At 44.7% G+C, this 19,853-nt stretch overlaps 1 protein-coding gene across 1 annotated transcript in view; it reads left to right on the forward strand.

The window, feature by feature from the left end:
* The first annotated feature begins 404 nt into the window (after positions 1-404).
* The window catches only part of LOC144482148 (NACHT, LRR and PYD domains-containing protein 3-like), a 132,167-nt gene continuing 112,718 nt past the window's right edge, over positions 405-19,853 (forward strand). The window contains exons 1-2 of the mRNA XM_078201369.1: positions 405-1,267; positions 18,988-19,204. The gene's annotated coding sequence lies outside the window, so the exon portion shown is untranslated. The remainder of the gene's footprint in view (positions 1,268-18,987; positions 19,205-19,853) is intronic.

Here is a 19,853-nt window from a genome sequence, read left to right on the forward strand (position 1 = left end):
TTCCCTGGGATGCATTTCATCAGGGCCAGGAGACTTGTCTACCTTTAGCCTCATTAACTTGCCCAACACTACCTCTTTCATGATAATGATAGTTTTGAGGTCCTCACCTGCCATAGCCTTCCACTCATCAATTCTTGGCATGTTATTTGTGTCTTCCACTGTGAAGACTGACGCAAAATACCTGTTCAATGCCTCAGCCATTTTCTCATATCCAGTTCTTACATCCCCCTTCTCATCCTCTAAAGGACCAATGTTTACTTTAGTCATTCTTTTTCATTTTATATATTTGTAGAAACTTTTGCTGTCTGTTTTTTTTATTCTGAGCGAGTTTACTCTCATAATCCATCTTATTTTCCTTTATAGCTTTTTTTGTGGCTTTCTGCTGACCTTTAAAGATTTCCCAATCCTCCAGGTTCCCACTAATCTTTGCCACTTTGTATGCATTTTCTTTCAATTTGATACCCTCCTTTATTTCCTCAGCTATCCATGGCTGATTATCTCTTTTTCTACAGTCCTTCCTTATCACTGGTATATACTTTTGCTGAGCACTGTGAAAGATCGCTTTGAAAGTCCTCCACTTTCCTCAATTGTTCCACCATAAAGTTTTTGCTCCCAGTTTCCCTGAGCCAACTCCTCCCTCATCCCTTTGTAGTCTCTTTGGTTAAGCAGAAGACATTGGTATTGGATTTTACCTTCTCACGCTCCATCTGTATTTTAAATTCAACCATACTGTGATCGCTTCTTCCAAGAGGATCCCTAACTGTAAGATCACTAATTATTCCCGTCACATTACACAGGTCCAGATCTAGGATAGCTTGCTCCCTTGTAGGTTCCATTACATACTGTTCAAGGAAGGTATCGCAGATACACTCTATGAACTCTTCCTCATGGCTAATCATCAAATTCAATATCCTGATCTCCCCTTCCCCTCCCTAATCCCGCGATCCCTTTAGCCCCAAAAGTTATATCTAATTTCTTCTTGAAATCACACGTGAACATGTGCAAGTTCCGGGCCATCTCTGTGTGTGCGTACATGCGTTTGTACGTGTGCATGATTGAAGTCAATGGTGAGATATGGTTAAAATTCCATATGTTTATTGTTATTCCCATACATTGTTAAATTCAAGAATCTCACACAAACCTTTGAAATCTTCAGACTATTTGGGTGGACAGGATAACCATGAGAGCACAAAGTGCCTCCAGCTGCTTGTGTGAGACTCACTGAGATGAACTAAGTTCCTGGAACAAGATGAAAAGACACCAGACAGTGAGTTTGATGCAACAGGTTAACAGAATTTATTCAGTCAATGATTGAACAAAGATGCTGAATAGGCAATTGATTGACAGCTCCTCACGTGACCTGCCGAGCTGACTTCAGCGGGCTCGAGCCTGCGCAGTGTCTGAGCCACATTCCCTTAGCAACAGGCTGCGCCTGCGCAGTGATTGAACCGCATTCCCTTAGCAACGGGCCGGGCCTGCGCAGTGATTGAGCCGCATTCCCTTAGCAACGGGCCGGGCCTGCGCAGTGACTGAGCCGCGTTCCCTTAGCAACAGGCCAGGCCTGCGCAGTGACTGAGCCAGGTTCCCTTAGCAACGGGCCGGGCCTGGGTGAGGAGGCTGTTTCCTTATTGTGAGTGTCCCCGCTCAGGGGAAAGATCAGCAACATTGATGACCCAGTAACATGGAGAGAGTCTGTGTGAATCTGCACAATGTTAATGACCCTTCAATAAAAATAACACAAAGCTCACCGACATCAGACAAGGGATAAACTGTCTGAAAGGTGGGCTGTCCCATATTGAAGCGGCCGAATGGCCTCCCCCAGCTCCAGAAGCTGCACAAGCTCTGAGCTCCGGCAGCAGCAAGAGGAGGAGCCAGACATTCAGTCCCTGCAGCCTGAGCTGCCCATTGATGAGGGAGACAAACTCCATCCAGCCGCCTGGGCTTCAGATCCACACCTTCTGGCAGCAGAAATATCCCCATCTCAGAGTGAAAATTGTTCACAGAATCCCCACAGTGCAGAAGGAGCACATTCAGCCCAGCAAGTCTGCACCGACCACAATCCCACCCAGGCCCCACCCCAATAACACCCACATATTTACCCTGCTAACCCCTGACTCTAGGGTCAGGTTAGCGTGGCCAATCCACCTAACCCGCACATCTTTGGACTGTTGAAGGAAACCAGAGCACCCGGAGGAAACCCACGCAGACACTGGGAAAATATTCAACAGCTAATATCTGCAGCTATATGTGGGAGAGAGTTCCACACTTCCCCCACCCTTTGTGTGAGCAAGTGTTTCCTAAATTTATCCCCTGAATATCCTGGCTCTGATCATAAGATATTTGTCCCCTTGTCCTGAGGTCTCACATCAGTGAGCAAAATTTCTATCAACTGATAATTCCATTCAAAACCCTAAAATCCTCAGAGCAGACCGTTGGAGGGGAAACAGGAGGGGGAGGTTATTTGCGGCCTCACTCTTTCAGATAGTTCTTTCCAGATCAGAACTTGCTGTTTAAAACATAACTCATCTCCCTTCTGGCTCCTTTACCAATTACAGAACACCATAAATCTGTCCTAGAACATAGAAAATAGAACAGTACAGCACAGAACAGGCCCTTCGGCCCACGATGTTGCGCCGAGTTTTATCTGAAACCAAGATCAAGCTGTCCCACTCCCTATCATCCTGGTGTGCTCCATGTGCCTATCCAATAACCGCTTAAATGTTCCTAAAGTGTCTGACTCCACTATCACTGCAGGCAGTCCATTCCACACCCCAACCACTCTCTGCGTAAAGAACCTACCTCTGATATCCTTCCTGTATCTCCGACCACGAACCCTATAGTTATGCCCCTTGTAATAGCTCCATCCACCCGAGGAAATAGTCTTTGAACATTCACTCTATCTATCCCCTTCATCATTTTATAAACTTCTATTAAGTCTCCCCTCAGCCTCCTCCGCTTCAGAGAGAACAGCCCTAGCTCCCTCAACCTTTCCTCATAAGACCTACCCTCCAAACCAGGCAGCATCCTGGTAAATCTCCTCTGCACTCTTTCCAGCGCTTCCACATCCTTCTTATAGTGAGGTGACCAGAACTGCACACAATATTCCAAATGTGGTCTCACCAAGGTCCTGTACAGTTGCAGCATAACCCCACGGTTCTTAAACTCCAACCCCCTGTTAATAAAAGCTAACACACTATAGGCCTTCTTCACAGCTCTATCCACTTGAGTGGCAACCTTTAGAGATCTGTGGATATGAACTCCAAGATCTCTCTGTTCCTCCACAGTCTTCAGAACCCTACCTTTGACCCTGTAATCCACATTAAAATTAGTCCTACCAAAATGAATCACCTCACATTTATCAGGGTTAAACTCCATTTGCCATTTTTCAGCCCAGCATTGCAACCTATCTATGTCTCTTTGCAGCCTACAACAGCCCTCCACCTCATCCACTACTCCACCAATCTTGGTGTCATCAGCAAATTTACTGATCCACCCTTCAGCCCCCTCCTCTAAGTCATTAATAAAAATCACAAAGAGCAGAGGACCAAGCACTGATCCCTGCGGCACTCTGCTAGCAACCTGCCTCCAATCCGAAAATTTTCCATCCACCACCACCCTCTGTCTTTGATCAGACAGCCAGTTACCTATCCAATCGGCCAACTTTCCCTCTATCCCACACCTCCTCACTTTCATCATAAGCCGACCATGGGGGACCTTATCAAACGCCTTACTAAAATCCATGTATATGACATCAACTGCCCTACCTTCATCAACACACTTAGTTACCTCCTCAAAAAATTCTATCAAATTTGTGAGGCACGACTTGCCCTTCATGAATCCGTGCTGACTATCCCGGATTAATCCGCATCTTTCTAAATGGTCGTAAATTCCATCTCTAAGGACCTTTTCCATCAATTTACCAACCACCGAAGTAAGACTAACCGGTCTATAATTACCAGGGTCATTTCTATTCCCTTTCTTAAACAGAGAAACAACATTCGCCATTCTCCAGTCCTCTGGCACCATCCCCGTGGACAGCAAGGACCCAAAGATCAAAGCCAAAGGCTCTACAATCTCATCCCTTGCCTCCCAAAGAATCCTAGGATACATTTCATCAGGCCCAGGGGACTTATCGACCTTCAGTTTATTCAAAACTGCCAGGACATCCTCCCTCCGAACATCTATTTCCTCCAGCCTATTAGCCTGTAACACCTTCTCTTCCTCAAAAACATGGCCCCTCTCCTTGGTGAACACTGATGAAAAGTATTCATTCATCACCTCGCCTATCTCTACTGACTCCATACACAAGTTCCCACTACTGTCCTTGACCGGCCCTAACCTCACCCTGGTCATTCTTTTATTCCTCACATAAGAGTAAAAAGCCTTGGGGTTTTCCTTGATCCGACCCGCCAAGGACTTCTCGTGTCCCCTCCTAGCTCTCCGAAGCCCCTTTTTCAGCTCATTCCTTGCTAACTTGTAACCCTCAATCGAGCCATCTGAACCTTGTTTCCTCATCCCTACATAAGCTTCCCTCTTCCTTTTCACAAGACATTCCACCTCTTTTGTGAACCATGGTTCCCTCACTCGGCCATTTCCTCCCTGCCTGACAGGAACATACTTATCAAGGACATCCAGTATTTGTTCCTTGAAAAAGTTCCACTTTTCATTAGTTCCTTTCCCTGACAGTTTCTGTTCCCAACTTATGCCCCCTAATTCTTGCCTAATCGCATCATAATTACCCCTCCCCCAATTGTAAACCTTGCCCTGCCGTACGGCCCTATCCCTCTCCATTGCAATAACAAAAGACACCGAATTGTGGTCACTATCTCCAAATTGCTCTCCCACAACCAAATCTAACACTTGGCCCGGTTCATTTCCCAGTACCAAATCCAATGTGGCCTCACCTCTAGTCGGCCCATCCACATATTGTGTCAGGAAGCCCTCCCGCACACACTGCACAAAAACTGCCCCATCCAAACTATTTGACCTACAAAGGTTCCAATCAATATTTGGAAAGTTAAAGTCCCCCATGACAACTACCCTGTGACCCCCACACATATCCATAATCTGCTTAGCAATTTCTTCCTCCACATCTCTATTACTATTTGGGGGCCTATAGTAAACTCCGAGCAACGTGACCGCTCCTTTCCTATTTCTAACTTCAGCCCATATTACCTCAGTGTGCAGATCCCCCACGAAGTGCCTTTCCGCAGCCGTTAAACTATCCCTGATTAACAATGCCACTCCTCCACCTCTTTTACCAGCTTCCCTACACTTAGTGAAACATCTATACCCCGGAACGTCCAACAACCATTCCTGTCCTTGTTCTACCCACGTCTCCGAAATGGCCACAACATCGTAGTCCCAAGTACCAATCCACGCCCCAAGTTCATCTACCTTGTTCCAGATGCTCCTTGCATTGAAAAAGACACACTTCAACCCACCTTCCTGTCTACCGGTACCCACCCTTGACCCTGATACCTTCCCTAATACCTCACCACCCGCACTGACTTCTGGACTACAACTCCTTTTCCCACTCCCCTGACAAATTAGTTTAAACCCCCTGAAGAGCCGTAACAAATTTCCCTCCTAGGATATTGGTGCCCCTCTGGTTCAGGTGTACCCCGTCCTGTTTGTACAGGTCCCACCTTCCCCAGAATGTGTTCCAATTATCCACGTATCTGGAACCCTCCCTCCTACACCATCCCTGCAACCACATGTTTAACTGCACTCTCTCCCTGTTCCTCAACTCGCTATCATGTGGCACCGGCAACGTACCAGAGATGACCACATGTTTTGTCTTGGCTCTCAGCTTCCAGCCCAGCTCCAGAAATTCCTGCTTTAAATCCCCGTCCCTTCTCTTACCTATGTCATTGGTTCCAATGTGTACCACGACTTGTGACTGTTTCCCCTCCCCCTTCAGAATCCGGAAAACACGGTCTGAGACGTCACGGACCTTGGCATCCGGTAGGCAACATACCATCCGTGAGTCTCTTTTGCTGCCACAGAAACTCCTATCTATCCCTCTAACTAACGGGTCCCCAATAACTATTGCCCTCCCGCTCTGCCCCTTACCCTCCCGAGCCACAGAGACGGACACAGTGCTGGAGATCCTCTCACTGCGGCTCACCACTGGTATGTCATCCCCCTCAACCGTATCCAAAGCGGAATACTTGTCCTTATCTGCTTCTGACCCTTTTGTCAGTGGAAACACTTCTCATTATCAAAGCCTCCTCATTTTGAACTCCCCTGTTCAGACGCTCTTTATTCTTTGCTCTCGGAGAATAGTGTCAGTTTCTCCATGGTCTAAAAAACCGAAGTTTTTCTTCTCTGTCAATGGAATCAGGACGTCACTGACATTTGTTGCTGATCCCTAATTGTCGATAAGAAGGTGGCGATGAGCCACCTTCATGAACCTTTGCAGTCATTTGGTAAAGATCCTGATTCTTGGACCTGAGCCGGAAATGCTGCTTTACATTCTTTCCAGAGACCTCAAATTGGACGCAGTGCTGTAGCTGAGGCTGAACTGGTGAATGATAAACATAACCTTCTCTCGCCTTTTGTAGTTTATGGGGGTGATTCCCCCCGTCCACTAGCAGCGCAGTGAGCTGAGAGACGCAAGCGAAGACCGTGTAGCGGGCTTCCCGCTGGGTGCCACGGCCTCCGTGTGTCACTGGCCAGATTTTTGGCGCAGTCAGCTTTGTGCCAGAAATCGGTGTGGAGCTGTATAAATTATACTGATGACCATTTGCATAGCGGGCCTGGGACTGAAGTCTTTGGGGCCGGAAGCATCTCCCCCCAGTCCCCCTCCAGGCCAGTGGGGGGTAGAGAGGTCATGGCTGGCCCAGACATGTCTGCGAGACCAGTGATCAGGGCGTGTGGGGGAGGGGTGGGGGGTCGCACGGTCAGTAATGTGTGTGGGGTCGCGGGGCTGGACAGCAATCGGGAGGCTGGCAGTGTGGATTACTGCGCCAGCCCCAGTCTCTGCTCTGACAAAGCAGCGTCTGCACAGTGACCCGCTCAGTGCTCTGCCACCGGCCTCTCCGGCTGGAATAGGCTCCGCCCTGGGTTTTGAAGGAGATTCACGCGAGTGCATTGTGCGCAGAGTGTGGGAGATTTGAAAATCCCACCAAAATAAACCCCAGCGGGAATTCCTCCAGTTTTTACGCGAATTCGGCACTTGGAATTTTTCCCAGCTTTTTAAACAGTGTTGTCTTTTAAAATCTCTGCCCATTTTCCCAAGTCTCTCTGTTTTTGGGCTCCCTTTCAAATTGCAGCACAAATTATCATGAAGGATTTCAGTTGGAAGTGAAGCTGGGAGCTGCAATTGAAAAAATGGAGAGCAGCGGGTGGATAGATTCTTCATTTGTATTTTGGGAAAGGGGAAGCTGGTGATTGCGGATTCAGACAAGGTGATGGTTGTTAAGACTGTCCACGCTCCATTGTAAGATCTTTCTCTTTTCTGTTCCAGCCATTCTTAATTGGCTAAATGTGTGAACTTGACTGCCGCTTTGACCCTGACTACTTCTCCATGGACATTAATATCTTCTTTTCCTGTCTGCCAGGCAGTGAACTGAAAGTGTTAATTTGTATATTACTGCCTTGGTCCCCAGTTGGCAAATGTCTGGCTTTTAATTTAAACACATCAGAAATAGTGTCAGTTGTAGACTGCATGGCCCCTTGCCCCTGCTCTGCATTGAATATAATCGTGGCTGCTCTTCTGCCCCAACTCCACTTTCCCAGCTGCTCCTCATGTCCCTTCACTCGATAAGAGATCAGAAATCTCAGTCCTGAATATTTTCAGTGCTGGATCATCCACCTTCTCTGGGGCAGAGAATTCCAAAGATTCACAACCCTCTGAGTGAAAACATTTCTCCTCACCCCAATTCTAAACAATCCACGGCTTATCCTGAGATTTTGCACTGCTGTTTCCGATTTCCGAACGAGTGGAAAATAATTACTTAGTGTCTACATTGCCCAGCCCTTTCAGATACTTGTATGTTTCAGTGCAATCACCGCTTATTCCTCTCAACTCAGAGTATAAGCCAAAATTATTTGGTTTGTCATCCAGGAGAACTATCTCATCCAGCATTTCATATCCCTTTGAGGCCTCATTTCTCTTTAGCTCTGTGTCTTCTTCCAGACCTAGAATTTTCAACCTCCTGTTCACATAGGTCCATGGTTTTTCCCCTCTGAGATCTCAGCATTCCTCCACGTTTGGCCTCCTGTGTATCTCCACTCCCTTTGATCTGCAGCTCTGAAATTCCTTCCCTGAACTCTTTGCTTTTATCTCTTTTACCTGGAGATGGTAATCACTTTTTCATCCAACTTCCCTCATAACGTCCCACAGAGAAAATACTCAGAACTGAAGTGGATGGCCTCACACTGCTTATTCATAGATTTCCAGTTTTTTTTAATGTTGTAGCTTTACCAACTCACTGAGTCTCTGTGTTCCTGATTTCTAGGAATTAAATAGGGTCAAATTCTGATTCAATTACAGCTAGTAGGTCAGGAAACTTAAAGTATGAGCTAAAATACAAGTTCAGATGAAGGGTCATCCTGACTCAAAACTTTGGCTCGATTCTCTTTTCATTTGGAGGCCCACACTGTCTGTAATTTACACACAGTAAAACAACAACCTGAGTTGTTGTCTTGTCCTGCAGGAGAACCAGTGGGACTCGCCCAACAGAGATGGAGAGTTGGAAGCAATATTAGAGTGCACACTGCTCTCACCTGTCTTACTGTTATCAATCTGACATTAAATTTGATATTTAACCTCGTGGATCCGATCCAGAATCCTCAGCATATTGGATCAGGTTATAAATCAGTAATTTCCAAATCTGTGTATTTAAAATCACTCGATAGCAAATCTTTTGTTCAGCGATTTTGGTTGAACCCAGAATAAAACTATCAGTAAGTTTAGGGGCCTGATTCTATAACTGGCACAGGATGGAACATCGAACCATAGAACCATAGAAAATTACAGCTCAGAAACAAGCCTTTTGGCCCTTCTTGTCTGTGCCGAACCATTTTATGCCTAGTCCCACTGACCTGCACTTGGACCATATCCCTCCACACCTCTCTCATCCATGAAACCGTCCAAGTTTTTCTTAAATATTAAAAATGACCCCGCATTAACCACTTTATCCGGCAGCTCATTCCACACTCCCACCACTCTGCGTGAAGAAGCCCCCCCTAATATTCCCTTTAAACTTTTCTCCTTTCACCCTTAACCCATGCCCTCTGGTTTTTTTCTCCCCTAGCCTCAGCCGAAAAAGCCTGCTTGCATTCACTCTATCTATATTCATCAAAATCTTATACACCTCTATCAAATCTCCCCTCAATCTTCTACGCTCCAGGGAATAAAGTCCCAACCTATTCAATCTCTCTCTGTAACTCAGCTTCTCAAGTCCCGGCAACATCCTTGTGAACCTTCTCTGCACTCTTTCAATCTTATTTACATCCTTCCTGTAACTAGGTGACCAAAACTGTACACAATACTCCAAATTTGGCCTCACCAATGCCTTATATAACCTTACCATAACACTCCAACTTTTATACTCGATACTCCGGCCAATGTACCAAAGGCACTCTTTACGACCCTATTCACCTGTGACATCACTTTTAGGGAATTCTGTACCTGTATTCCCAGATCCCTCTGTTCAACTGCACTCTTCAGAGCCCTACCATTTACCCTGTACGTTCTTCTTTGGTTTGTCCTTCCAAAGTGCAAGATCTCACACTTGTCTGCGTTAAATTCCATTTGCCATTTTTCAGCCTATTTTTCTAGTTGGTCCAAATCCCTCTGCAAGCTTTGAAAACCTTCCTCACTGTCCACTACACCTCCAATCTTTGTATCATCAGCAAACTTGCTGATCCAATTTACCACATTATCATCCAGATCATTGATATAGATGACAAACAACAATGGACCCAACACCGATCCCTGCGGCACACCACTAGTCACAGGCCTCCACTCAGAGAAGCAATCCTCCACAACCACTCTCTGGCTTCTTCCATTGAGCCAGTGTCTAATCCAATTTACTACCTCCCCATGTATACCTAGCGACTGAACCTTCCTAACTAACCTCCCATGAGGGACCTTGTCAAAGGCCTTGCTGAAATCCAGGTAGACAACATCCACTGCCCTCCCTTCATCCACTTTCCTGGTAACCTCCTCGAAAAACTCTAATAGATTGGTCAAACATGACCTACCACGCACAAAGCCATGTTGACTCTCCCTAATAGGTCCCTGTCTATCCAAATATTTGTAGATCCTATCCCTTATCACACCTTCCAATAACTTGCCCACCACCGACGTCAAACTTACTGGCCTATAATTTCCCGGATTTCTTTTGGAACCTTTTTTAAACAACGGAACAACATGAGCCACCCTCCAATCATCCGGCAGCTCCCCCATTTTAAATATGTTTGCCAGGGCCCCTGCAAGTTCAACACTAGCTTCCCTCAAGGTCCGTGGGAATACCCTGTCCGGTCCTGGGGATTTATCCACTCTGATTTGCCTCAAGACAGCGAGCACCTCCTCCCCTTTAATCTGTAAAGGTTCCATGGCCTCCCTACCAGTTTGCCCTATTTCCGTAGACTCCATGCCCGTTTCCTCAGTAAATACGGATGCAAAAAAATCATTTAGTATCTCCCCCATCTCTTTTGGTTCCAGTCCACCACTCTGGTCTTCAAGAGGACCAATTTTATCCCTCACTATCCTTTTGCTCCTAACATACCTATAGAAGCTCTTTGGATTTTCCTTCACTCTGTCTGCCAAAGCAACCTCATGTCTTCTTTTAGCAAACATTGAAAAAGTGTTTTTGCTAAACTATGGTTTCTAAAGGTTGCCCTTTGAAACTGATTATCCAATCATTCTCGGAATAAAAATGTTGCACCATCTGAAATAAACAATCCGAGTTCAACTGATTAAAAGGGAGGTGCAAATCCTCCAGAAGTTTCACACTTCATTATTCAACCAACATTTAAATACAGTAACAGGATGAAATTATTCTGCCCCTTGAGCCTATTCCTCTATTTAATTAAATGTTGCCTAATCTGCATCTTAACTCCATTTACCCTGAGTAGATGTCATCCTCGATAAGGACAGTTGACGATGACCTGCCATTGATTCACTTCACTTGTCATCCTGAGTTAATGAAATTCTGAGCATCTTCTTGAATAACTCCATTGGGTCAGAATCCACCGTGTTTGGTGTCTCAGTTGCTGGTTTACAATAATAAATGTAACTGGAGTGTTAGTGCTCACTGCCCAGCAGCTGCAGCCATTGTTGCTCAGAGATCATTCAGTTTGGAAGTTAAATGGTTAATCTCCATGTAGAGAAACAGCCCTTCTCTCAGCTCATTGACCAGGAACTGGCTCCTGGGTTCTGGGGTGAAACCACAAATATCAGGAAATCAATGTTTGCTCAAAATTCCGAAGTCCCAGTTGGAATTTGTTTCTTATCATTTGACTGATTTACTGAACATCTCTGGAACAAGAAGAGTTAAAGTAAAATTTCAAATGAAACTTGTTGACAGTTGAATTAGCCGCAGGTTGTCAAACTGGTTGAATTTGATGCCTGGAATAGGGCCGCTCCCTTCTCTGCAGTAAGTGGGGAATGTTTAAATTGAATTCCATGCTGAGGATGGGCAGCAGCTTTCACACAGAGGGTAAAGCTGTGAGCCTCACTGAAAAGGGAGACAATCACATTTCCAATTTGTTTCATTTCAGCAAGTTGCAAGAAATTTCTATCTCATTGATGCAGAGGATCAGGGATAGAAATTACACAGACTACACAGAAATGAAGAGACAGGGATTTTTTGCAGACAGAAGATAAGATTAATGTAACTTCTTACATTTAATGCCTTGACCAGTATTCTGTACATGCAGCTTGTCCTGGATTCCAACATATCTCTGTTTCTTTGGTCTCTCTTTTCCGAATCCATCCATTTATTGTGTATTTCATCGGCTTATTCGCCTTTTCTAAATGCGTTACCTCACACTACTCTGGATTAATTTTATTTGACACTTTTCTGCCCAGCTGTTCAGTCCACAGACATCTTCCTTCATTCTAAAGCTTTCTGTCTCACTGTTAACGACTCAACCAATTTTCATATAACTTGCAAACTTCTTAATCATGACTCTTATATTTAAGTCACTGTAGCAGGATCATTTGCAACCTCAGGAAGGTTTTTCTTCTGCAATTCACTCCAGCCCCAATTAAGTCTCCCATGTGGGGTTTATGAGGCCTGGCCAATGGTGATGGAACCAGTAAATGTTTGATCGCAATATTGGAAGGGCTGGAACCCCGAGGTACAATGGCTGCTTATGGGTGGAGCACTCTTCAGGAAGAGGACTTGTGTTTAGTTTACAGGAAGTCAGGAAACTTCTCCACGCCTTTCGCTCGGATTATTGCTCGTTGAATTTGGAAATGGGAGGCTCTGACGAAGAACTACAGAGGAATGTTCAGAACTGTGAAGAGTGGAGAAATAAGCAGAGGACCTTCCTTGTGCCAATCACTGCTATATTTAAGACTGAATGATTGATATTTACCACAAACAGCAAGGCGCCGAGTACGGAGTCCTCACTGGATAGTCATTCAATTACAAAAAATATCCATCCACCATTACAATTTGATTCTAGCCACTGAGCCAGTTTTGGATCCAAATGACCACTTTCTTTCCCTTGGATCCAATGGCTTTTACTTTTCTGACCAGTCGTCAGAAAAACCTCACTAAAACCCACGTAGACTGCATCAAACAAGTGTCTCTCTCATCTGAAAAGAATTCAGTGAGGTTAGTCAGACATCACCTGTCTTTTACCAATTGATGCCTTTCCAAAGGATCATTTATAATAACTGTCGGAAGGTCTTTGAATAATTTGTCCACCAAGATCAAACTGACTGACCTGTAATTACCCCTTGCTGCTTTTTAAATAACTGTACAACATTAGCAGTTCTCCAATCTGACAACATCACGCTGTAGCCAAAGAGCACTGGAAAGTGATGGTTAAAGCTTCTTTTTATTCCCTTCCTCATCTTGGCAGCCTGGGATACATTTCATCCAAGTCTTTCAAAGATGGTAAATATCTCAACACTTCATCCCTCACTAAGTTTAACACATTCAATATTTCACAACCCCCATCTTTAACTGAGAGGTCTGCTTCGCTCCCCTGTTTTGTGAAAACAGACACACAGATCATTAAGAACCATGTGCATTTCGTCTCTCTCCATCCACAAGTTACCATTTTGTTTTTTAATCCTTGGTATTCTTGTCTGAATTATCTGTTTGCATTTTTTGTCTTTATAAAATATATTTTGTCTTACCTTTTTTACTGCCCCCTTATTGTTTCCTGCCCTCTCTTTGCGTTTCCAAGTTCCTTTTTAATTCCAGCTCTGTAATCGCAGACTGACACATTCCCAGGTTCAGGATAACGTACTGGGGCCACAGTAAAATCTGGGGCAGCTCCCACAAAGTGAGACCCCTCAGCGAGAGAATGAAAACTCAAAATAAACCCTCAGGCTACATGTTTGACATATGTTCACGCTAAATGTTAACTGTGATTGTGAATGGAGTGAATAACATACAGAATTGGGAGAAACTTATTTGTTTTGCACTTTGTGTGCTGTCAGCTTTGAGTAGTCTTGTAATATACTTTTGTAACCTTCACGTGTAGAGTATATTGTTGGACAAATGCATTTTGATGGTTCTTTGCCCCCTAACCTCAATTCATGTCAGTTAATTTTGGGACAGTTGAAATCCACTTTGATCGCTGCCATTTTGTTTCTGCACTTGGAAAGGCCAGGCCTATTCGGGAAAGTCAGCATGTGCCTGTGTGGGGCAGGTTATGTCTTACTAACTTGATTGTTTTTTTTGAGGGGTGATGAAGGTGATCGATGAGGGTAGAGTAGTGGATGTAGTCTACATGGACTTTAGTAAGGCTTTCGACAAGGCCCCTCATGTTAGGCTCATCCAAAAGATTTACAAGCATGGGATCCACGGTGACTTGGCCACTTGGATTCCGAATTGACTTGCCCAAAGAAGTCAGAGAGTTGTGGTAGAAGGGTGTTTTTCAGGCTGGAGGTCCGTGACTAGTTATGTTCCACAGGGATCCGCACTGGGACCTATTGCTTTGGGATATATATAAATGACTTGGATGATAACATGGATGGGTCAGTAAATTTGCAGACAACTCTAGATATGTGGAGTTGTGGACAGTATAGAAAGTTGTCAAAGGATACAGCGGGATATAAATCAGTTGCAGATATTTGCAGAGAGGTAGCAGATGGAGTTTAATCCGGGCAAGTGTGAAGTGTTGCACTTTGGAAGGTCAAATGTTAAGGGTAAGTATACAGTCAATGGCAGGACCCTGGATAGCATTGATGGACAGAGGGATCTTGGGGTTCAAGTCCATAGCTCCCTGAAAGTGGCTACACAAGTAGATATGGTGGGAAAGAAAGTGTACGGCATGCTTGCCTTTATTGGTCGGGGCATTGAGTTTAAGAGTTAGGATGTCATGTTGCAGCTTTATAAAACTTTGGTTCGGCTGCACTTCGGGTATTGTATTCAATCCTGGTTGCCACGTTGCAGGAGGGGTGTGGAGGCTTTGGGGAGGGTGCAGAAGAGGTTTACCAGAATGCTGCCTAGATTCGGGGATATGAGCTATCAGGAGAGGATGGACAAACTGGGGTTCTTTTCTCTGCAGTAGCAGAGGCTGAGGGGAGACCTGAAAGGAATCTCTAAAATGATCATTTACAAGAAGATTTTCTACCGAGAGTTACTACTAAGAGGCATGCACTTAACGTGAGAGGGGGAATGTTCAACAGAGATGTGAGAGGCATATTTTTTACTCAGAGTGGGAGGTGTCTGGAACGTGTTGGCAGGGGTGTCAGTGTAGGTGTCTGGACCGCGGTGCCAGGAGTGGCGGTGGTAGGTGTCTGGAATGCGTTGCCAGGAGTGGTGGTGGTAGGTGTCTGGAACGCATTGCCAGGGGTGGTGGTGGTAGGTGTCTGGGTCACGTTGCCAGGGGTGGTGGTGGTAGGTGTCTGGGTCACGTTGCCAGGGGTGGTGGTGGTAGGTGTCTGGGTCACGTTGCCAGGGGTGGTGGTGGTAGGTGTCTGGATCACGTTGCCAGGGGTGGTGGTGGTAGGTGTCTGGATCACGTTGCCAGGGGTGGTGGTGGTAGGTGTCTGGATCACGTTGCCGGGAGTGGTGGTGGTTGGTGTCTGTAACGCGTTGCCAGGGGTAATACGATAGGGGAATTTAATAGGCTTTTAGAGAAGCACATGAATATGCAAAGAAGAGAGTTATACGGACCAGGGGCAGGCAGAAGGGATTAGTTTAATTTGGCGTCATGTTCAGCACAAAATCGTGGGCTGAAGGGCCGTTTCCTGTGCTGTGTTCTATGGATAGAAACATAGAAGATAGGAGCAGGAGGAGGCCATTTAGCCCTTTGAGCTGCTCCGCCATTCACTACGATCATGGCTGATCGTCCAACTCAATCGCCTCATCCTGCTTTCTCCCCATAACCTTTGATCCCATTTGCCCCAAATGCAATATCCAGCCGCCTCTTGAATACATTCTTCTCAGCAATTTCACTACATATTTGCTCTTTGACTTCCTTTTGACTGTCTGGGGTCGATGTTATACTCCCAGAACTGTCAGTGTCCCTTTCTTCTTCTTCAGTTCAATCCATATGACCTCATTTGATGATACCTTTACGAATGAAAATATTATACATTGATGTTAATATTAGTAGAAGAGTGGTAACTACTTTCACCTCCTACAGTGTTCATTGGTCAACTGCTAACACAATGAGAAATTTGGTAACTATATTCAAATTAGAGCTTCAACCAGGCACTCATCTCATGGAGAGTGTCACTGTCCAGAGAAATCATATCCACTTATAATGTATAAGTGCAGAGATATATAATTCATACATTACCAGAGCTTAATATCAAAACTCCATCAAATCAAACACATCAAACATAAATGTTAACATAGTACAACCCTGCCAGACTGTTAGAAACCAAGTGAAGGATTATTTAATTCACCATTGATCACCAAACTCCACATTTCCCTTGATAATATTCTCTGCCATGGGAATTAGTCTGGTTTCATCCTGCACTGGGAGTAAATCTTTGACCAATGGGATTACCCAGTGTGGAATCTCAGTGAACAGGATCCCACCTGGAACCAGGTTGTGGAGACCAGTGGGACTCTCTGGATTTCACTGGGCAGCTGTCTGTGTCATACCGGCTGTGGAGAGTTAATGATAACTCTTGGGAAATGCCTGATCCCAGAGCTAACAGATGTTGTATGATGGAGAGGTGGATTTATTCACTGGTTCGGCTAAAGGCAACACTTCAGTCAAATTGATCTTAATCGTTCTTATCTCCAGATGAATGTGGATCCAGATTCACAACAATATTTGACTATTGTGACATACCAAGGGCTATTCAGATATACACGACTTCCATTTGGCATCACGTCTGCACCTGTGTGGTTCCAATGTGCCATGGATCAAATTCTAAGCGGATTAGAAAGAGTCCAGTGTTTCATAGGTGATATCTAAGTTACTGGACAGAATGAGGAAGAACATCTCCACAACCTGGATGTCACACTCCAGAGACTAGAAGATCATGGATTAAGAGTACGGAAAGATAAATACGGAAGATTTCCAATCTTCTATAGATGCAAAGAGACTGCACAAATTGCCTTCAAAAGTCAAAGCCATTTCTGAGGCACCTGCACCTCAACATCAATCATCTTAGTTCTCCTTTGGGCTCATTAAAGTATTATTCATGAAAGGTTTGTCACTAATCTAGCGACTATTCTTAAACATTTACACAACTTTTTGTGTCATAACAGGAAACGGAAATGGAAATGGGTGGATCTGTGTGAGAAAGCCTTCGTACGAGCTAAAGAGGTACTAGTAAAGTCAGAAGTCCTGACACACTTTAATCCAAATTTATCTTTGCAATGGCACGTAACGCATCATCTTATGGGATGGAGGCAGCAGTTTCTCACATAATGCCCGATGGGAAAGAGAAGCCGATAGCTTTTGCACCAAGACCTTGAACAGAGCAGGAATGAACTCTGCACACAAACAAAAGGAAGCTCCAGGAATCATTTTCAGAATCAGGCCAACACCGATGTGGAAGGAAATTTACTGAATTAATGGATAATCGGTCACGAACAATGATTTTGGGGTCTCATACTGAGATTCCATTTCTCACAGTCAGCCAGACATACCATAAAATATCGTAAGTCAAGTTTCCATAGGAAAGCTGAGTTATTAAAGAAGTTATTTTTGGTGGTTAGGGCTCGATATCCAAATCAAGGAGAGAGCAGCGATGTGTTTGTCTTGTGCAAAAGTTCAGAGCCTGTCGCCACGAGCTCCATTTCACTGAGGGGAATGCTCGCAAGGACCATGGTCAGCTCTGCCGAGGGCCGTTTGGCTCTATTCACTCTCCACAGATGCTGTCAGACCTGCTGAGATTTTCCAGTGTTTTCTGTTTATGTTTATTTATTAGTGTCACAAGTAGGCTTACATTAACACTGCAATGAAGTTACTGTGAAAATCCCCAAGTCGACGCACTCCGGCGCCTGTTCGGGTTACACTGAGGGAGAATTTAGCGTGGCCAATGCACCGAAGCAGCACGTCTTTCGGACTGTGGGAGGAAACCGGAGCAACGGAGGAAACCCAGGTAAACACGAGTTGAAAGTGCAAAGTCCACACACAGTGATCCAAGCTGGAAATCGAACCCGGGTCTCTCGCACTGAGAGTCACCAGTGCTAACCACTGGGCCACCCATCCCACCCTTTGGTTCAGATTCCAGCATCCACAGTATTTTGCTTTTATTTCAACAAAAGCACTTTGCATTCTTATAGCTCCTTTAATGCTATAAAATATTCCAAAGTCCTTCACTGGAGCAAAATCAGGCAATTTGATTGTCTTACTGTCCTTACTGGGCAGGAGAGTAAAAGCTTGATAAAAGAGGCAGATTTGTAAAAGATTTCTAAGGGATAGATGGGAGTAAATTCTGGAGCTCTGGACCCAGGCAGATGAAGACACGGCTGACAATGGAGGGATGAAAGAAATGAGGGACGCAGAATTGAAAGAACGCTGAAACTTTGGATGGTTCCAGCGTTGGAGAATGTTAAAGATATCGGAAGGGGTGAGATCATTCAGAAAATTGAAGATGAGAATGAGAACTTTAAAATCAAGGCATTTCTGGACTGAATCCCAATGTCGGTCAGTGAGCACAGGATGCAGGGTCGACAGGCAGCCTGGAGTGAATAAGATCCAGTTTCATAATATGAGTGAGCATGGGGAAATAAATTTCTCTCTGTGCAACCACACTTTCATTCAGCAGTTAAACAGTTAATGTGTTCACCTTTTCAGTTATCAGATCCTGCAATGAAACATTATGAGCGGCACCGTAGCACAGTGGTTAGCACTGCTACTTCACAGCTCCAGGGACCTGGGTTCGATTCCTGGATTGGGTCACTGTCTGTGTGGAGTTTGCACATTCTTCTCGTGTCTGCGTAGGTTTTTTCCGGGTGCTCCAGTTTCCTCCCACACTCCAAATATGTGCCGGTTAGGTTGATTGGCCATGCTAAAATTGCCCCTTATTATCCTGAGATCCTTGGGTTAGCGGGTAAATATGTAGGGATATGGGGGTGGGATTGTGGTCGATGCAGACTCGATGGACCAAATGGCCTCTTTCTGCACTGTAGGGTTTCTATGATTCTATGATCTGACAACGGCTCTTAGTTTCAAAGTCCAACCATGAGAAAATCGATGGAGTTTTTAAACAGTTTCAGGGAGACACACAGTGATTCATTCCAGAGGCATGATTCCTATTGAACTGACTGTGTGACAGCAATTAATTACAAATTGTTTGTAACTAATTTTGTTCATAGTTCAAAGAGTTTTTAAACTGGCTCAATGATGTGTTTTCTAAATCGCACCTTCCAGTCGGAGGACGGAGACAGAATCAGAGTCGTTTCAGCACAGCAGGAACCATTCAACCCATCGAGATGTAATACAAATCTCAAATTACAGACATCAGATCCAATTACTGAACTGTGATTTGCTGAAAGAAAACCAGGAACAACATCCCGTTTGGTAGCAATGAGTTTACAAAGAGAAAACTAGCAGACTCCACACGGAAGGAAAGAATCTGCAGGTCAAGGTAAGATTTGTCTGCTCCTGTACTTTATGTATTTCTTTATTTTAAACCATTTTCTCAGTCAGACTATGTCACACGGGCTGCTGTAGCCATTCCCTTTCCTTGTGGTTTTGTACAGTGACTGAGCTGGAGCAGTGATGAAGATGATCTGTTTAACAGTGAGGCTCCCAGAATCAGACCACTCCTGTTCCACACCATTACTTTTCATTTTCAAGAGGGATGGAATGAGGTGAATCAGAGCATTCCCACATCCCAGTTCAGACCGGGCTGGGCCCTGGACCTTCCTCGATATGGGTTTTACCAGAACATTTGCTGTATCTTTTGGGGAAGGTTTCATTTTTGAATTTACAGGTAATTAATTTTAGGAGTTCTGGTGCCCTCAACATACATGAGTTTAGCTGCACAGTCTGCATCTCCCTGCTCCAACCAATTACTTTTGTAATGACAGCACGCTCAAGTGTTTGGCTAACAGTCAAAATATCAGATGAACACTGACATTTTGTAATGTTACAGATAGAAATTCACTGCACTGACTGAATTGGAAATGATAACCTTTCTAACCAGCCTTAAACATTGCTTCCAGCTGAATTGAGTGCAGACTTGTCAAACTGGTTCAATTGGTTTCTCTCTCCTATAAATGGAATCTCTAAAT

The sequence above is a fragment of the Mustelus asterias genome (assembly GCF_964213995.1).
Source record: "Mustelus asterias chromosome 26 unlocalized genomic scaffold, sMusAst1.hap1.1 SUPER_26_unloc_35, whole genome shotgun sequence".
Classification (NCBI taxonomy): domain Eukaryota; kingdom Metazoa; phylum Chordata; class Chondrichthyes; order Carcharhiniformes; family Triakidae; genus Mustelus; species Mustelus asterias.